The sequence below is a fragment of the Sceloporus occidentalis genome, unplaced genomic scaffold (genome assembly GCF_023333645.1).
Source record: "Sceloporus occidentalis isolate IW3139 unplaced genomic scaffold, rSceOcc1.0.p SCAF_5, whole genome shotgun sequence".
NCBI lineage: Eukaryota > Metazoa > Chordata > Lepidosauria > Squamata > Phrynosomatidae > Sceloporus > Sceloporus occidentalis.
In genome coordinates, this window is record NW_028316985.1 from 33,333,445 (window position 1) to 33,350,436 (window position 16,992).

At 42.5% G+C, this 16,992-nt stretch overlaps 1 protein-coding gene across 8 annotated transcripts in view; it reads right to left on the reverse strand.

The window, feature by feature from the left end:
• ELFN2 (extracellular leucine rich repeat and fibronectin type III domain containing 2) overlaps positions 1 to 16,992 on the reverse strand; it is a 210,419-nt gene that overhangs the window by 93,824 nt on the left and 99,603 nt on the right. Inside the window, exon 1 of one of the 8 annotated variants that reach the window (XM_089528115.1) lies at positions 6,915 to 6,940. The exons of 6 other annotated variants lie outside the window; for them this stretch is intronic. The gene's annotated coding sequence lies outside the window, so the exon portion shown is untranslated. Of the gene's footprint in view, positions 1 to 6,914; positions 6,941 to 7,003; positions 7,105 to 16,992 lie in introns of those variants that run through there. One more of the 8 variants, XR_016281519.1, reaches the window with a different exon arrangement.

The window sequence follows — 16,992 nt, forward strand, 5'->3', positions numbered from 1 at the left end:
AAATTACAGAGCACAAGGTGGCAGAGCTTCTGAAATATACCAAAATTATGCCAGGGACTTGCCTCACTTTGAGAAGAGAACAGTACCTTCTTTCCCTGTTTCTTTCAGAGGGATTTGGAAACAACCCTCACAACTGGGCCATTTTAATAGAGAAGGAAAGGGAGCCGCATTTAAGCTGGCATCTGTATTGAGTGAATGCAGTACTCGGCACCAGAAAATCCTCCCTCCTTTTTTCCAGGCTGAATCTTTCCTCCCCTGAAGAGGGGATAAAAACTGTTGAAAAGGGATTTGAATTACTCCTCCACTTGAGGTCATCCCACTTAAAAGCAAAGCTTGAGTTTATTATGCTGAGGCATCTCTGCACAATACAAAGCAACAGCAACAGGATCCAAGGACATGGGGAGAAATGAGAACCGAAGGCAGGGGGCCATGGTAATAATCCCTCTGCTTGCATGACAGGTAATACACACACACATCCCCCTACACACACACACACCCTGAGCATCTAGTACAGGAAGTCTACATTCTTTCCTTCACAGGAAAAGGCTCCCCTCCCCTTTTCCTCCAATTCAAAAGCTTCTGATAACACTAATGCCTTTACTAGATGCTGCTGCTCTGACCTCCCAGCTCAATAAAGGAAATCCAAGCCAACCTGAGTGACGCCTTCAAAGCTGCCTCCAAAAACCCTTCTTTTAAATGTGCAAGTACTTTCAATCTACATTGGACAGCTAAGGGGTATTATTATAGAAAGGATGCTGACTGAGCACATATGCAAAAACCTTTCAAAACTGAAGGCTGCTTATATGCATGATTTCTTGGACAATCATGGTTATTTCATATTCCTACTGCACGCAGATAATCTCTGCTCTTCTAGGGGAAGTCAAGTGATCTGGCAGATTCAGGAGGAAATGTGAACAGCAGCAGCACATGGGGATGGCTGTAGGTACACAGATTGGTAATAGGTGCTGTTGAGCATAGGCATAAAGGCTAATGCATGCATATTAGCAGAAGATATTTCATTAGCACATGTGGAAGAATACTAAGCAAAATTTAGAATATTTATATATCCAGGGCAGTGAACATGTTGATCAGCATGCATCAGAATATAGGAAGGTGTGAAGACACATGTTTTATACATATGTTTACCAGAATGTCTTTTTTTTTCAAGCTTAATTTAAGCTGTCTAAAGAATTCCTATGGGCTATATGAAGCCTGAAGGGCTACTCAAGCCTCTTTGATTGCAAAAAACAAAACAAAAACAAAAAAACAAAAACATTATCCCCATAGGGAAATTGTACTCTAGAATCCTCCCTATTTTAAGCATCAAAGAAAGGGACTTTGGGGGTCCCTAAATAGCTCTTTTATACAGATGGCTGTCCAATCACTTCTGGTTTTGAAACAAACTAAGTGCTTGCAGCCTGGGGGTATCCAAGAGGGCTTAAAGGATGGACCAGAGTGATCTTCCTGGCCCTTCCACAGTTGCTCAGCCTAGTTTTAATCTTTAAAGCCCTAAACAGCATGGGGCCTGTCTACCTATGGGAGTTAGCGTTGCCATAATGAAAAGTGAAGAGGGTTGCTATACCTCTAATAGTTGTTGCATTCCTATGGACATTCTGACACACAAACTTGTCCCTGGATTTCCACTCTACCAGATGCATCTGAGAAAGTAGGGTCAGGTCTATGAAAACCCATGCTACCAACTTCTCTCTTTCAGTTACTCTTAAAGGTGCTAAAAGATCCCTTTGCATACTGATTTTAAAGACTAACACAGCTATGAGTTTGAACTCTAATAGATGTGCAGATGGCACAATTTCAACAGTTGTGGCTTGTCATGCTATGCCTGCTGAAATTCCCACTTCTACACAACAATTAAAGAGACAGAAGCCCTCTCCAGTTTTGATTTTAGTAACAGTAAAGGGAATAATGAAAGCCATCATGGTACATGGATTTGAGTGCTAGATTTTCCAGTGACTCTGGAAAGTAGGATTCCTTGCTCAGCTGTGAAAACCCACAGTGACCTTGAGTGAGTCCCACATACTCTCAGCCCCAGAAATCCCCATGATAGGTTTGCCTTAGAGTCACCATAAGTCAGGAAGGACTTGAAGGCACTGAGCAACAGCAAAGGGAGTACCTATGTCATTATGAAACTTTCATATTATATATTATTTCATACAGGAGAGATTATTTTGAAGATGCTACTACTTACCCTGATGAACATACATGAGGGGGCTTTATTCTGTGTCACTCCTGAAGCATCCATTCCTTTCATAGTCCTTATCTCTCCCCTCCTCTGCTTTCAGAAAAAGTATCGAGACACATCTCTTTAACTAGGCCTTTAAAATCAATTGTGGATGTATTTTAATGCTTTTAATTATGTTTTTAATGCTTTAACAATATTGTTGTTTTTGACTTGTAAATTGTGCTGTGGTGGGAATTATTTTTTGGTGATAAAAAGGTAATATAGCAATATTAAGAATATAGACAAACATAACATTAAAACAAAACAATGTACCATCTTCCATATTTACATTAAGGAAGCAAATGTTGGCTTATTTCATGCTCATATGCAAGAATGAAAAATTTTGAAAGCTATCTCCTCACTGGGTGACATTATCAAAGTTTTAGCACATTTTCAACAAATTTTTGCATTTCAGAACTTTTCTATAAAAAAAGAAATTTTCAACAAAAAGAAAACATCCTTGTTTTTCTGTAATGCATGTGTATATATTTGTCCATAAGACACTGCTTCCTGTGCAAAATGTTGTGCTTTGTGCCAAAAAAATTTGGGGGGGGGGGGTTAAACCAATTCTTGTTTTGCACAAACAAATATTTTGTTCCAATAAGTTCCAATTCTTAAAAAAAAAAAGAATCTTCACAGGTTGGCCACATCCTCAGTGTGTATCAATACCCTTTCTTGTGTATTCTCCACATCCCTAATCCACACAGATTTAGTTCTAACTTCAAGAATCAACCTCTTGCCATAGTGCAGGATGATCCAATTGCAAGCCCCGTAGCTCAGAAACCACACTGTACCACAAGAGTAGCTCCAGTGCTGTTCAGAAAGGTACCAAGAGTGGAAATATATCACACAGATATATCATGCATGCCATCAAGTTGCATGCATAGATGCTGGCTTTGGCAAAACTCACTTTGCCCAAATTTATAAATATTCACTCACACACATTATGTTGCATTATGGTCATTGGCATGATAATGAAATATATAGTTTTTACAGCAGATGGTCTGAGATAGAACTCTGCAGTTTAGACCTCAGTTCATCCATAGAGAAAGTGCCTTCTCTCAGTATCAGTGTTCTTATTTGTAAAATGGGAACAATAACCTACTTTATAGGATTCTTTGGCGGGATACAAACCGCCATATAGTACGTCTTCTATACGTACTAGTGTTAGGAAGGGGCGGTGCCCCTTCCACATGGCGGGGCCCCTTCCACATGGGCGCCGCCATCTTGACGTATTGGACGCATAGCGTCCAGACGTGTCGCGGGGGTTGTGACGTAGCGAGTGCGCCCCTAGTGCCTCGCTACGTCGCAAACGCGACTCAAGAAGAAGCTCCATTTTGGAGCTTCTTTTTCGCTCTGCGCGGGAGTCGCACCGTATGGAGGCTCCGGCTCCCCCGCGGACTAACCGGCGGTGGCGGCAGACCGCCGCAAAGCGGCGGTTTGTATCCCGCCCTTGAAAAATTACCAAGAGCCAAATTAAATACCAAAGAGAATGCATATTCACAAGTTTCCCTTCTACAACAGGATTTCTTCAGAGATACATTCATGACTCTGACTTGCAAAATGTGATTGTGTTTACAATGACCAGTCACAAAACAAAATATTCTCACAAATATCCAAATACACAGGTGAGGAAAACCAGATGCCATGATAAACAGACATTTATTATCACTGGGGGAAGAACCCCTGTACAGTATTTAAAAAACTGTTAAACATATAATCTGTTTTGACCTCAAAATAAACTATGCAAAGAGCTCTGAACTAAACAAACAGAAAAGATTTCTTCCATCTCTACCATAAAAATGTTTAAAACTAAAGAAGGTTAAATTACTGCAACCTCAGCTGAGAACTGGGAATGACATAGATTTCTTACCAAGTAAAGGCCCCATACAGCCAGGCCAAAATGAAGCTGCTTCGGGTCACTTTGGAGGTATGCTGTTTAAATGATGCATGCATCCTAAGAGTCTGGAAGCCATGCCAAAGCCATGCTCCATTCCTAAGGACTGGAACATGGCTTTGGTGCAGCTTCTGGCCTCTTAGGACGCATGCATCATTTAAACAGCATACCTCCAAAGTGACCCGAAGCAGCTTCATTTTGGCCTGGCTGTATTGGCGCGAAGATGCACATAATAAAGGAGCTATAGAAGATGAACTTGAAAGATGAGACAAGGTGAGATTTATCAATCTCTGCCCTAGCAATTATCTTAGGCGTGTTACAGACTGCCCCTTTGGGGCGGCCTGTAGGCGCGCCTATCCCCGGTGTATCGGGGTCTCAGCGGAAAGAACGGCAGTCGCTGAGGCCCCGATCTGCTGCTTTCTGGGCCGTGGGGAAGTGGCAAAAGGCCACCTCCCCACAGCCTGGAAAGGGGTGTCCTTGGGGCTTCAAGCCCCAAGGACACCCCAACGGCAGCGGGGACTCCCAGAAAGCGGCCGCTCGGCCCCTTTCTGATTTGCGTCGCTGGTGCAGCCTTCACACGGCTGCACCAGCGACGCAAACCAGGAAGGAGCTCCGTTTCGGAGCTCCTTCCTGCTCCGCCAAAAGGGCGCATTAAGCACCCTCGCGCGGAGTGATGGCATCACATCCGCGCCACCTCATTTGGAGGCGGTGTGTTCGTGATGCCATTATGGTGGCAGCCGTGTGGAACGGCCACTGCCATTTTGTGCACGCGGAGAGCGTGCTAGGGTTAGGGGGGGTGCGGAAGCACCCCCCTTCCTAACCCTAGTACGTGCTCCGCGCATACTTTAATGGCGGTCTATAACCTGCTCTAGTCAATGGTTCTCAGTCTTTGGGCTTCCAGATGTTTTGGACTTCAAGTCACAGAATCCCTGACCACACCTGGCTCCATCCCTGGCTCCATCCAGAAAGCAGGTTTTTCTCATAGTAGATTTAGCATCACAGACATGAGGAGAAAAACTACCTCAAGGAAAAGCACAAGTGAGTAGAATGCTATTATGCCAGAATTGCCATTTGTATAGTACTACCTGCACCCACCCCAGGTCTGCTAGTCTCCAGTTTTCCATCTGGATTATAAATGACCAGCAACACCTTTGATCACGGCTGCATTGCCAGTAAATGACAAGTCTCCCTCAAATCTCAAAAACCTCTGTTTGACATCACCACTAGATCCTATTCATAAAATGTATGCAGCATGAACATCTGTCTAAGCAGTGCTTGCCATCCTGGGGAAATATAATATGCATGGTATTGCATGTACTTGCTAAGAAAAGTTCATGGGGATCCAACAAGGAGAAGAAAAAAAAATATCAAAAAACCCCCAACTTCCATGAGTTTTGACTTCTAGTCATCATCACCATCACCACCACCACTATCACTGCTACAAAAACATCTTTCTGCAAAAAAGTACACAAGGATAACTTGCCCACAGCTAATACAGCATAAAATAAGAGAAAAACACAACCTATAAACAATGCTGCCAGCAAGCCTCAAAGAATTCCCCAGATTGGTTTCCTGGAATTCCCCCAAATTACCCAGAAGGGGGCGGGACTTCTGGGACGGGGGTCGCAAGGCAGTATGGGAAGTCCTAAAGCGGGCGGGACTTCTGGGAAGGGGAAGGTAGTTCTTTCATCTGGATTTCCTGATCACTTTCTATTGGCTGCACGTAGAGAGAATGGCCACTGTTTGGGTGGGAAGGTTGAATTCCCTGGAAATTCCCCAGAAATTTTGCAAACACAGAAATTAAACAGAAAGTGATTAAATTCCCCGGATTCTGGGGAATTCCCTGGAAATTGGCAACACTGCCTATAAAGAAAATGAAACTAAAGCAGCAATTTTCAAACTCAAAGACTGGAAGGAATGGAGGCACTGCCTCCTTTTCCCTTCCTCTGCCTCATATTTTTCCTGCTGGGGTATCCTCTTAAGCATGATTTTAAGCCAGGATCTGTGGCTGCTTGGTCTTAAAACAGAACCTCTTAAACTTTACCTAATGTAACACAAAACCACAGTTACAGCTGGTAGGTCTCTTGTGAGAGAGGGATGGGGTTATAGTAACAGGAAAGTTACATCTGCAGTGGGTCTCCATACCTTGTCTTTTTGCTATATCCAGTTCATCTGATGTATAGGTTAATTAACTGAAATGTATGTGTCTGGATGCAAGTGCATGTGAAGACGTGACTGCGGAAACCATGGGCACACCATTTAGCTGGTATACTATAGAATCTTCCAGAGAAACTCGATGACAGCTGCTCCCCCGAGTCTCCTGGACACCAATTTTTCTCTCTCCCTGTTTCTAATCTCTATGATGTAAATCCATTTGCAGCGAGTGCCTAGGGACTTTTAATTCCTTCGGCATTAAATGCACTAAACCTCTATTACCAAAAGCTTTTAGGATTTTCCCCTGAATCTACAAAGTCAGGTTAGTAACATGACAAACTCCAGTCTTGGGAGCTTGTGAAAATTAATTTGTACATCCTAAATGCCAGGATCACAATGGGATGGCTGTGACATTTCCCCATTCTAACTGTAAGCTCCAGCCGCTGATCTGCAGAGGGGTCTGGACAGGCATTGTGTCCTCAGGTACTACATTGAGATTCAGCTGCCAAACCTCAGTGATAAAAGTTTGCTGAGGCTGCAGTATAGGACAGTAGGCACAATGCCATCATATTTTAGGGCTGGAGATTCCCAATTGCTGTAATGGAGAGGAAATGATGCACTTACCATTTCAATTTTTCATTGACTTGCTTCTTGCAGAAAGCAGATGGGGCAACATGATTTCATCACAACGTTTGAGTATGTCAGACATAAATCAAGAGGGAGAATGATGCAGATTCATCCTGGTGTTGCAGATTTTCAGATATTCAAACAGTGGAGAGACTACCTGGCTAGACTTCCTTATTCAAGGAGATTCCTGGACAGTATGGGATATAGCCAAGGAGAAAGGAACAAGAAGAAGAAAATGGGAGGCTGATTCCTGGGATTACTGGTGTATTAATACAGAAAATGATGCAGATGTAGCTTGGCCCTGCAAGAGCCAAAGCTGTAACCTACAGGAAGCAATGCGGCTGCATCTCTGCTCCAGCTGCTACCAAGTGCTGCAATGTAAATTACCAAAGGCTGCAATCTACAAATTATGGAGGCAGTCCTGTAGCTTTTCAATGAAGCTCTTTAGCAATAAGTGATTTGTGGATCACAGCTAAGGATGTAATTATCAGCGAACTGCTGGCTCCCAAGCAGCCCCACTGAAATTAACAGAACATTCAAGAAAGTTGCTGAAAGGTTCAAGGACCCATCCAGAGAGTAGGAAAGAGTGGAAGCAGGAAGACCGAGATTCAAAATAGCAGCACCATTATGTTTCTAATCATCAGCATACAATACACTTCCTGTTACACCACTAAGCAGTCAGAGAAACTACAGTTGGCAAAGTTTCAGTCTTGCACAACCAAAAACACTGGGGTTTGATGCATCAAGCAATCTGAGTGCTATTCCTGGAAATAACTGTTTAGCAATCTTTTTGCATCCCACTGATGCTACACAGGTGTATTATTCACCTGACCCCTCATACTTTTCTAATGCTTTTTCATATCAATTTTGGATGCCTAAACAAAGAGCTATGTGCTTCCACAGCTATAAGACTTATCACAAGGGCTGTCCTTTAGATGAGTGTAGGAAACGGTACCTTTCAGATGTTTTTGGGTTGAAACTCCCATAATGCTTCAATACTGACTATGTTGGCAAGGACTGATTTGGACTTACAAGCCAAAATAATCAGTGCAGGTTGAGATGACTAACACTACCTTAGAGCCATATAAGGAGAGAGGCGCTATACATACCGGCGTATGTGGCGCCTCCATCACATGCTAGGGGTTGGCTGAGGATGCAGCATCCATACTGGCTTCACCCCTAGCACGTGATGGTGGCGTCAAAATAGCGGCACCCTGTACACACAGGTGCCGCCATTTTGACATAACAGCCATGTCGTGTCCAAACAGCGTGGCGCGGCCATTACGTCCTGGCGCCCTTTCAGCGGCACCGAAAGGAGCTCCAAAACAGAGCTCCTTTTGTATCGCATATCGTTGGCACGGCCTTTACACAGCCGTGCCAATGATACTGAAGAGAAAGGGGCTGAGCGGCCCCTTTCTCTGTCTCCCCACCGCTGTCGGGCTGTCCTTGGGGCATGAAACCCCAAAGACATCCCTTTCCAGACCACAGTGAAGCGGCCTTTTGCCGCTTCCCCAAGGCCAGGAGAAGCGGCGGATCGGGGCCTCCAGGGCTGCCACTGTGGCAGCTGAGGCCCCAATCCGTCGGGGAAAGGGGCGGGTGCAGGCCAGCCCAAAGGAATGGTCTGTATCCCGCCAAAGTTACAGAAACTATCATTCTAAAAAGACCCAGGATTTAACATCCAGCTTCCTCAGTACTAAAAATCATCCTCCAACTCCTCATTTAGTCTTCCTCTTAAATGTAACTAGCACCATAATAATCACAGAACCATAGAAGGAATTCCAAATGCTACTTAGTCTAACCTTCTGCCACTACTAAAGCACCCTAAGCATCTAATCTCTCCTCACCTTCTGTGGGGATATATTTCACAGTCAAACATCTCTTATGGTCAAAAAACTCTTCCTAATATTTAGTTGGATTACCTTGTAAGTATGGAAAGGGCTGAGGCTTGGTGGCTTGAAGTGGTCAACAGACCTCTACTGAGTAGAAGAGCAGTAAAGCAAAACTGGTTATTATCCAGGTTTAAATGCCTAGACTACCAGAATCACGGGACTTTATCAGACAAGGGAAATTGGAAGTATAATCCAATGGCAATCTGAATGCAATCATGGAGTTTCACTTTATTGCGTGATAGACTACCACATGCAAATTCAGGCAATGGGAAGTCAGTCTGAGTGTAATCATGGGGTTTCACGTTGTTGCGTGATAGACTTCCACACGTAAATTCGGACGCAATTTGCATTCATGTAAATTCGCTGAACTAGCGAGTTCACATGAATACGTTCTGGCCCCACTTTCTTTTCATTCAAAATTAAGAGATATTCCTCACGTGTGATAAAGTCCACTGCTTAGTGATCTATGATATGTATTTACAGGGATTGATGCAGTGAGAAATAAGGAAGCTTGTTGTCATTCCACCTATTTGTTAGCCAGCCCTGTGGTCTACTTGCCCCACCTGCCTGCCTGCCTGGACACATCAAAAGTTCTAAAATAGGAAAGACAGAGCAAAAACCCAAGCCAATTTCTTCTCTCATTCCACATGGCGATTTAAAGGGACACTCATGACCAAGAACAAGCAGAGGGAGGTTTTCCGGGCACAAGGCTCCTTGTGCTAACAGTCACAAGCAGAGTATAGATACTTTTTCGAATTCTTGCTCTTATGTGCCTTCAAATCACTTCTGACATATGGCAACCAAAAGGCAAAACTACCACAGGGTGTTCTTGGCAAGATTTGTTCACAGGAGGTTTGCCATTGCCCTTCTCTGAGGCTGGGAAAATGTGACTTGCCCAATGGCCAAGTAGGGATTCAAATCCTGGTCTCCCAGAGTCCTAGTACAACATGTAACTACAGTTTTTGGCAATACCTTTCTCTTGTTTGTATATATATGTGGTGGGGATGGTTGTTGTGTGCTTCAAGTTGTTTTCAACTTATGGGGACCCTAAGGTAAACCTATCATGGTTTTCAGCCTTCCCCTGAGGCTGAGAGCATGTGACTTGCCCAAGGTCACCCAGTGGGTTTCATGGCCAACTGCAGGACTGAACTTTGGTCTCCAGAATCGTAGTCCAACACTGAAACCACTACACCATGAATGCCCATTCAGATACTCATTTTACTCTTTTTGCTTCAAAAATAATATCCTTTTCAGCAACTTATTGGAAATGGTGCCTATTACCATGCAAATGTGCATCAGGAAAGCAGCAGTAAACCAATTTAGCACGCAACATTAAGGATGATGCACAGATATGCAACTTAATGAAGGTAAGGTCAGCTTCAGTGCTTATATATGCTGCTGAAATACCTGATAGTTCTCCAAGCTGGGATTTTAAAGGTTTGTTTCCTGAAACTTGAAGTTATTCTAGCTCCATATATCATTACAGAAGATTTTCTAAAACTGCTTTGTTGGACTACAACTGCCAGAATCCCCCAGCCATGCTGGCTGTGAGATTCTGTAACGTATACAAGCTTCAGTCAGTTGACCATGACATCTGCAAAGTCACAGCACACACAGTAGGGGTAGAAGTAAGAGATGGACCAATAGTGATAAATAAATGCATCTTCAGCAACAAATACCATAGTTTGAATATATTATAAGAAAATTAAATTTATCCTCAACAGCTATGTCAGGTGTGGGAGGAATGCTGGATGGATTTTCCATAGCACTTTCCTTGACTGACGAGAAATTTATAGTAAAAATAAAAAACATTTTAAAAAACCCCACAGTGACTTTTGTCAAAAAGGTAATGCTGAAGAAGACCTGTGGTTAAAACAAGTAGGGCAACTGACCTTTAAGCCTTGGGCAACATCCAACAAAAGTTAATTGTGACTAAGTTCCATTGAAAATAATAGAATGAGACTCAGTCACGACTCATTAAGTTCCATCGATTTCCAATGGCTTACCCACTGCTAACCTTTGCTAGATCTGGATTGTGTCTGTTGTGTTTTAACAAACAATTGCAGTACAACAGCCTTTATGCTGTCTTAAAAATGGGATCACTGATATTTGCTAGTGTTACTATTCTCTGTGTAAATATCAGGGTTTTCTTTTCCAATTATACTATTTATTTCAAAGGGGTAAGCTAGGAAAATCACACTGTATCCAAAGCAAAGCAAATGTTGTCTTTTGAAGAGAGAGGAAAAACAGTACACACACACACACACACACACACACACACACCATTCAGAATCACTACTCTAGGGTGGAATAAATTTCCTACATTATTTGTCTTTCTGATTTTAGATAAATGAGCAAAGCAGTAGCACGGGAGGAAGGTTAGATCAGGAAGATGGTACTAAGTTTTAATCTTTCCCCTGCTTTGCCATTTCCTCAGTTTCTACTGTCCCAATGCCTGTTTCTCCCACAAAATAGGCATGCTGTAGTATCTGTATGCCTCTCCCATCAGGTAAACAGTAGGGGGTTGTGGATGCATCTGGCTGTTATTTCAGTCAGAAAGGCAAAGTAGGAATGCAAGGGTTAACTTTTCCTCCAGTACTGTAGCCCCAATCTCAATTTCTTCCCTTCCCCTTTAATTAAAAACAAGCACACATGAACCCTGCAAAGTCAAACTCCCTCATAAACACTTCCTCACCCTCTTTGCTGTTTGTTGACCTCTTCCTTGATGAACAGATCTGGAAATGCTGATATCTTGCATATTTTTACAAAGTTCTAGCTGGACTAATTAAGGTGTTGCCCTAAGCTTGCTTTGGCTTTAAAACATATGCACAAAACTACTGTGTTTACTAATGGTTGTTCTTTATCCTGGATAGAAGTGACTAGTGGGGTGCCTCAGGGTTTTGTCTTGATCCTAGTGTTGTTTAATATCTTTATCAATGACTTAGATGATGGAATAGAAGGCATGCTTATCAAATTTGCAGATAACACCAAATGGGTTGGGGTGGGGGTAGTAGCTAATACCCCAAAGGAGAGGAACATAATTCAAAATGATCATGACAGATTGGAAAGTTGGGCCAAAACTAACAAAATGAACTTCAAAAGGGATAAATGTACTAGATCTAGGCAGACAAATGCACAAATATAGGACAAGTGACAGCTAGCTTGAAAGCAGTATATGTGGAAATGATCTAGGGGGTTTAGTAGACCACAAGCTAAACATGATTTAACAGTGTGATGCAGCTCCCAAAAAAGCCAATACAATTCTGTGAGGATTATGATTATTTATATCACACAGTAGTAGTAACTAGGGATAATGTTTTTCAGGTAAGTGTTGTTGTTGTTGTTGTTGTTATTTGCAGTGTAAGTGCAATTATTTCCTGGTTTTATAGTTGTAAGTGCATGGCTTCACTAAATGGTAGAGAAAGAATAGCACATGGTTCAAGTGCAGACATATGTTCTGCCTTGTGCTGCCATCTTGTGCTCTGTCATGGGTTCTGAGGTGATCACACAAGGTGGACTGGAGGGACTCAGTACTGTACCAAAGGCCACAAGCTTGTAGAATTAAGATACTGTTGCTTGAAAAATAATTTATGTAGCGGTTGCCTTTAAAATTTTCGTACACAACAGTAATTAACTATTTTGGAACTTAAATATCATTAGGCATGGCTCTCCATGTGTTGTTGGATTGCAACTCCTACTAAACCTAGGCAGCATACAAATGGTAAAGAATGTTGGAAGCTGCAGTAAAAGGACATTATTTACATTTTAAAAGAAATTCTCCAAATGCTTAATGTCACTGTTCAGAAGTCTATTAGTACATAATGCAGAAGCAAAAATGCTTATCTGAACTAGATCATTTTATCTCTATTTGGCACAAACACTGTTGCCTGTTTGTTTCCAAGCCCAGTTTAATATGTTGGTAGTAAAACTCTACAAACAGTTTAAAACCAAACTATTTAATGGAACTCTAGCACTCATATGTAGCTGGCCAAACTTTCAAAGCAGCATATGGAGATTCTGCTCTCTCAACCATCATAAGAACTATGAGGCTAGTAAGCACCAAGGAGAGGGGCTTTCCTGACCCACACTTCAAATTCTCTTCCAGGGAAACAAGTTTGGTCCCTTACTTGTAAGCCTTCAGGCAGGCACTAAAGATTTTTTTTAATACTGTCAGTTTTTGAATAATCATGCTTCTGTAGCTACTGCTGTTATTTTTATCTGATTGCTGTATCTGATCTATTGACTTATGTGCTATTGTTGTACATTTGTTGTACAATCTTATTACGTTATAATATTTTTATGTTGGCTCTTGTATAATCTTATTATGTTGTTTTATCGACTACTGTAAAGTGCCTTGGAAGGATAATCTGTCCCAGAGGATAGCTTAAAATTTATCTGACATGCAAACAGACAGACAGACAGACACGTGTGTGTGTGTGTAGGATCTGTCCATATAGTGAAAATGGCACCAAATGAAATAGAGCCATGCTACTCAAAACAGTGGTCTGTGGACCACTGCTGGTCTTTGAGACATTGGCTGCCAGTCCATGGAGAGTTTTTATGAAAGAAAAAAACAGTTGTACCCAAGCAAAATAAATATAATACCAATCCTTGGCTAATTAGGCAAAAAAGTGTTAGTCCCCACATAAGATAGGCAGTGTGATGTAGGTGCTTGAGTGCTGGACTAGAACACCAGGAGACCACAGTTTGAATCCTGATTAGCCATGGAAATCCAATGGGTTACCTTGGGCAGGTCACACACTCTCAGTCCCAGAAGAAGGCAAAGACCACCTCCCACCCCTCTGGACAGATCTTGCCAAGCAAAAACAGTGATTGGGTGCATCAATGGGTGCCTTGGGGGTTTAAGCCCAGGGATGGGTGCATCCAGGGGTGCCATGGGAGATTCAGCCCTGGCAAGGGCACATCCATGGGGAACAGCTGATGCATGTGGCCACACCTCCAAGCACTTGCATAACCAGAAACACATACGTGCACATCATAAGATTGACAGTAAAAAAAAAAGGACACATCTGATTTTGAGAATCAATTATGTTGCAGTGTAAAAGTAATTGTGAACATGAACCATGTTAAATAGACACAGAGGCATTTGGTAATGGAAAATGTAGTGTGAACTTCATTTCAGTTTGAATTGATTCTGTGATTCTGAATCTATTCGACCCAAATACCGGTTAAATGCAAGTGAGGCCTAAGACAACAACACCAACTTGCTCTTGGTCTTGTATGAGCTTCAATATGCTTCCCAGAACTGGAATAATGTCTCAGTAGGGCAGCCATGACAAAGCAGTTGCTACCACTGAATCTCAATAGCAGCTACTATGTTGGCTTTCTGTGGTACAAGAAACATCTCCGTTAACACAGGAAGTGTCTCTTCACATTGCAGGATGGAGGAAACAAAAGAAAAGAACAGAGCAGGAAACAGTAGGAACAAGGCTTGATAGAGGCAAACTTACAATGCATAATTTCTTGATGGTGCCATGTTAATGACAGTGGCAGGGCACTGTTGAACAAGAAAACATTGCCTTAGTCGGCTGCATGCAGACTACAGGCCTCATAATACCAACCCATGTCCTACACTGTAGTACTTCTCTCTTTTCATTAACACCCTTTCTCAAAATCTTATGCCATGAGGTTTATGACTTAGCATCTTAGGGCCAAACTATGCAACAATATCAAATCCATCTTTGTTTTTGTTTTTGTCCCCTTGAGTTGATCCCGACCCATGGCAACCCTGTGGGTGACACATCTCCAAGACTCCCTGTCCTCCACTGTTCTGCTTAGTTCCTGCAAACTTATGCCCATGACCTCCCTAATAGAATCCATCCATCTAGCATGCAGCCTTCCTCTCTTTATACTTCACTCCACCTCTCCTGGCATTATTGTGTTTTCCAATGAATCATGCCTTCTCATGATGTGTCCAAAGTGTGACAGCTTCAGTTTTGTCATCTTGGCTTCCAGGGAGATTTCTGGCTTGATCTGATAGAGGACTCATTTGTTTGTCTTTTTGGCTGTCCACAGAATCCTCATCACTTTTCCCCAGTAACACATTTCAAATGAATTGCTTTTCTTCCTATCTTGTTTCTGAGGCATGGTACACACTGCTCCTTTGGGGCGGCCTGCATCTGCCCCTTTCCCTGGAGGATTGGGGCCAGGGCAACCATACCGGCAGCCCAGAGGCCCCAATCCGGTGCTTCTCCAGGTCACAGAGAAGCGGCAAAATGCTGCTTCCCCGTGGCCTGGAAAAGGGATGTCCTTGGGGCTTCATGCCCCAGGAAACCCCAGGAGCCAGAGCCAGGGAAGAAAGGGGCCACTCGGCCCCTTTCTTCCTGGCGTCTTTCCCGCAGCCGTTTGGTGCCTGTGGGAATGAGACGTGCCCACAGAAGGAACTCCATTTCGACCTGGGGTGGCATGAAGACTTCATGCCCACGCTGCGCCATTTGGACACAGCACGGCCGTGACATCATAATGGCGCGCCAGTGTGCACAGGGCGCCCCCATTATCGCACCATCATTACGTGCTAGGGTTAGGGACTGTGCGGTTGCTGCATGGTCCTGTAACCGCAGCACGGCATGGACATGGTGCTTTAGCGCAGTGTGTACCACACCTGAATTGCCCACCTTTCACATCCATACATGGTAATAGGGAATATAATGGCTTGTATGGTTCTAACTTTTGTGCTCAGTTGTTATCTTTGTATTTTAGGATCTTTTCACGTTCTTTCATAGCCCCTCTCCCCTTTCTTAATCTTCTTCTAATTTCCTGGCTGCAATCCCTGTTGTGATCAATGTTTGATCCCAGGTATGAGAACTCTTTTACTGTTTCTATTTCTTTATTATCTAGGTTGAATTTGTGTAGATTCTCCGTGATCATTATTTTTGTTTTCTTTATGTTCAACAATAAGCCTGCCTCTGCACTTTCTTTTTACAGGATTTTAACATGCAAACTGTATCAGCAGCAGCAGGAGGGAAGGAGGCTGCTAATTAATCAGTACAGGTATAAAAGGGTGGATTTAACCATTTCTCTCTTTAGTTGTTTATTTGTAAATCCCTCTTCTGAAATTACTGGGAACTGACTACCTTTAGCCACATCCAATATTTGTTTCCCCCTCCAGTACTGTCAGCATTTGTACACAACACCATGTGCAGCCAAATCTAGGTGGGCTCTTGGGATATGTCCTTCAGGTAAGAAATAAGCTTTGAGAAAAGCTGTGATTAGGAACACAGTGAAGACACATTCTTAGCTTTTTTCCCAGCTTCCTTTGAATCACCTGCCACAAATGCTTCCTTCTCATCCACCACCCTTGGAATTCCCAGTATGGAGCTTTTCCTGGAAAAAGTATGGCCACCAGAATTTAATTATGTATATTAGGTTGTCAGCTTCTCAGGATGACACATTTCTTTTAAGGTAGCAAGGGCACAGGAGAAACTTGCCTTACTCTGCAAAGTGCCATAGATATACAGAAAGAGCACACATACACACATGTACACACACAGAGAAGAAAGAAATTATGTAAAGAAAAAAGGATTTCAAAAGTTTTTTGTCTGCTAGATGAGATCATGAAAGTTTTTGTCATTTATTCAAACTGTCTTCTGCATTTTGAACTTTTCTGCATAAAAATCAGTTGTGGTAAATTAGTTTTGTGCAAAAACACACATTTGTCTTTGCAAAAAAATTGGTTTATTGCAAAATCAAGTTTTTAATACAAACATTTTTTTGGGGGGAAAGTATGAAATGCAAAAAAAAATCTGTTTGTTTTTTTCAATCTTAATATGTCAAGACATTAGGAAATCTGTGAGTATACTGAAGACACCCCAAAGAAACTGGGAGAGAGACAGTACTAAGCAAATGGGAATCTGAAAGGGACAGGACTTTGTGGTGAATGTAAGGTAAGCTGTCCTTGCTATTTCATGTTGTGACGGAATCAAATTTCAGGGAGAACAACATTGACCTATGTTCCTGCACAGAGCTTAGAATAGTTACTTTTCTCATCTACAGCTCCTAGAATCCCATATCCAGCACTATATTTCATAAAAAGTATATGTCTAAAATGATAAAAATTTCCAGACTTTGCTCTCACAGACTCCTTGCCTCTGACAACCATTATTTATCTTCAGCCACATTGTTCAAGTGTCCTTGTTCACTCTGACCATAATTGCATTTCTCACAGC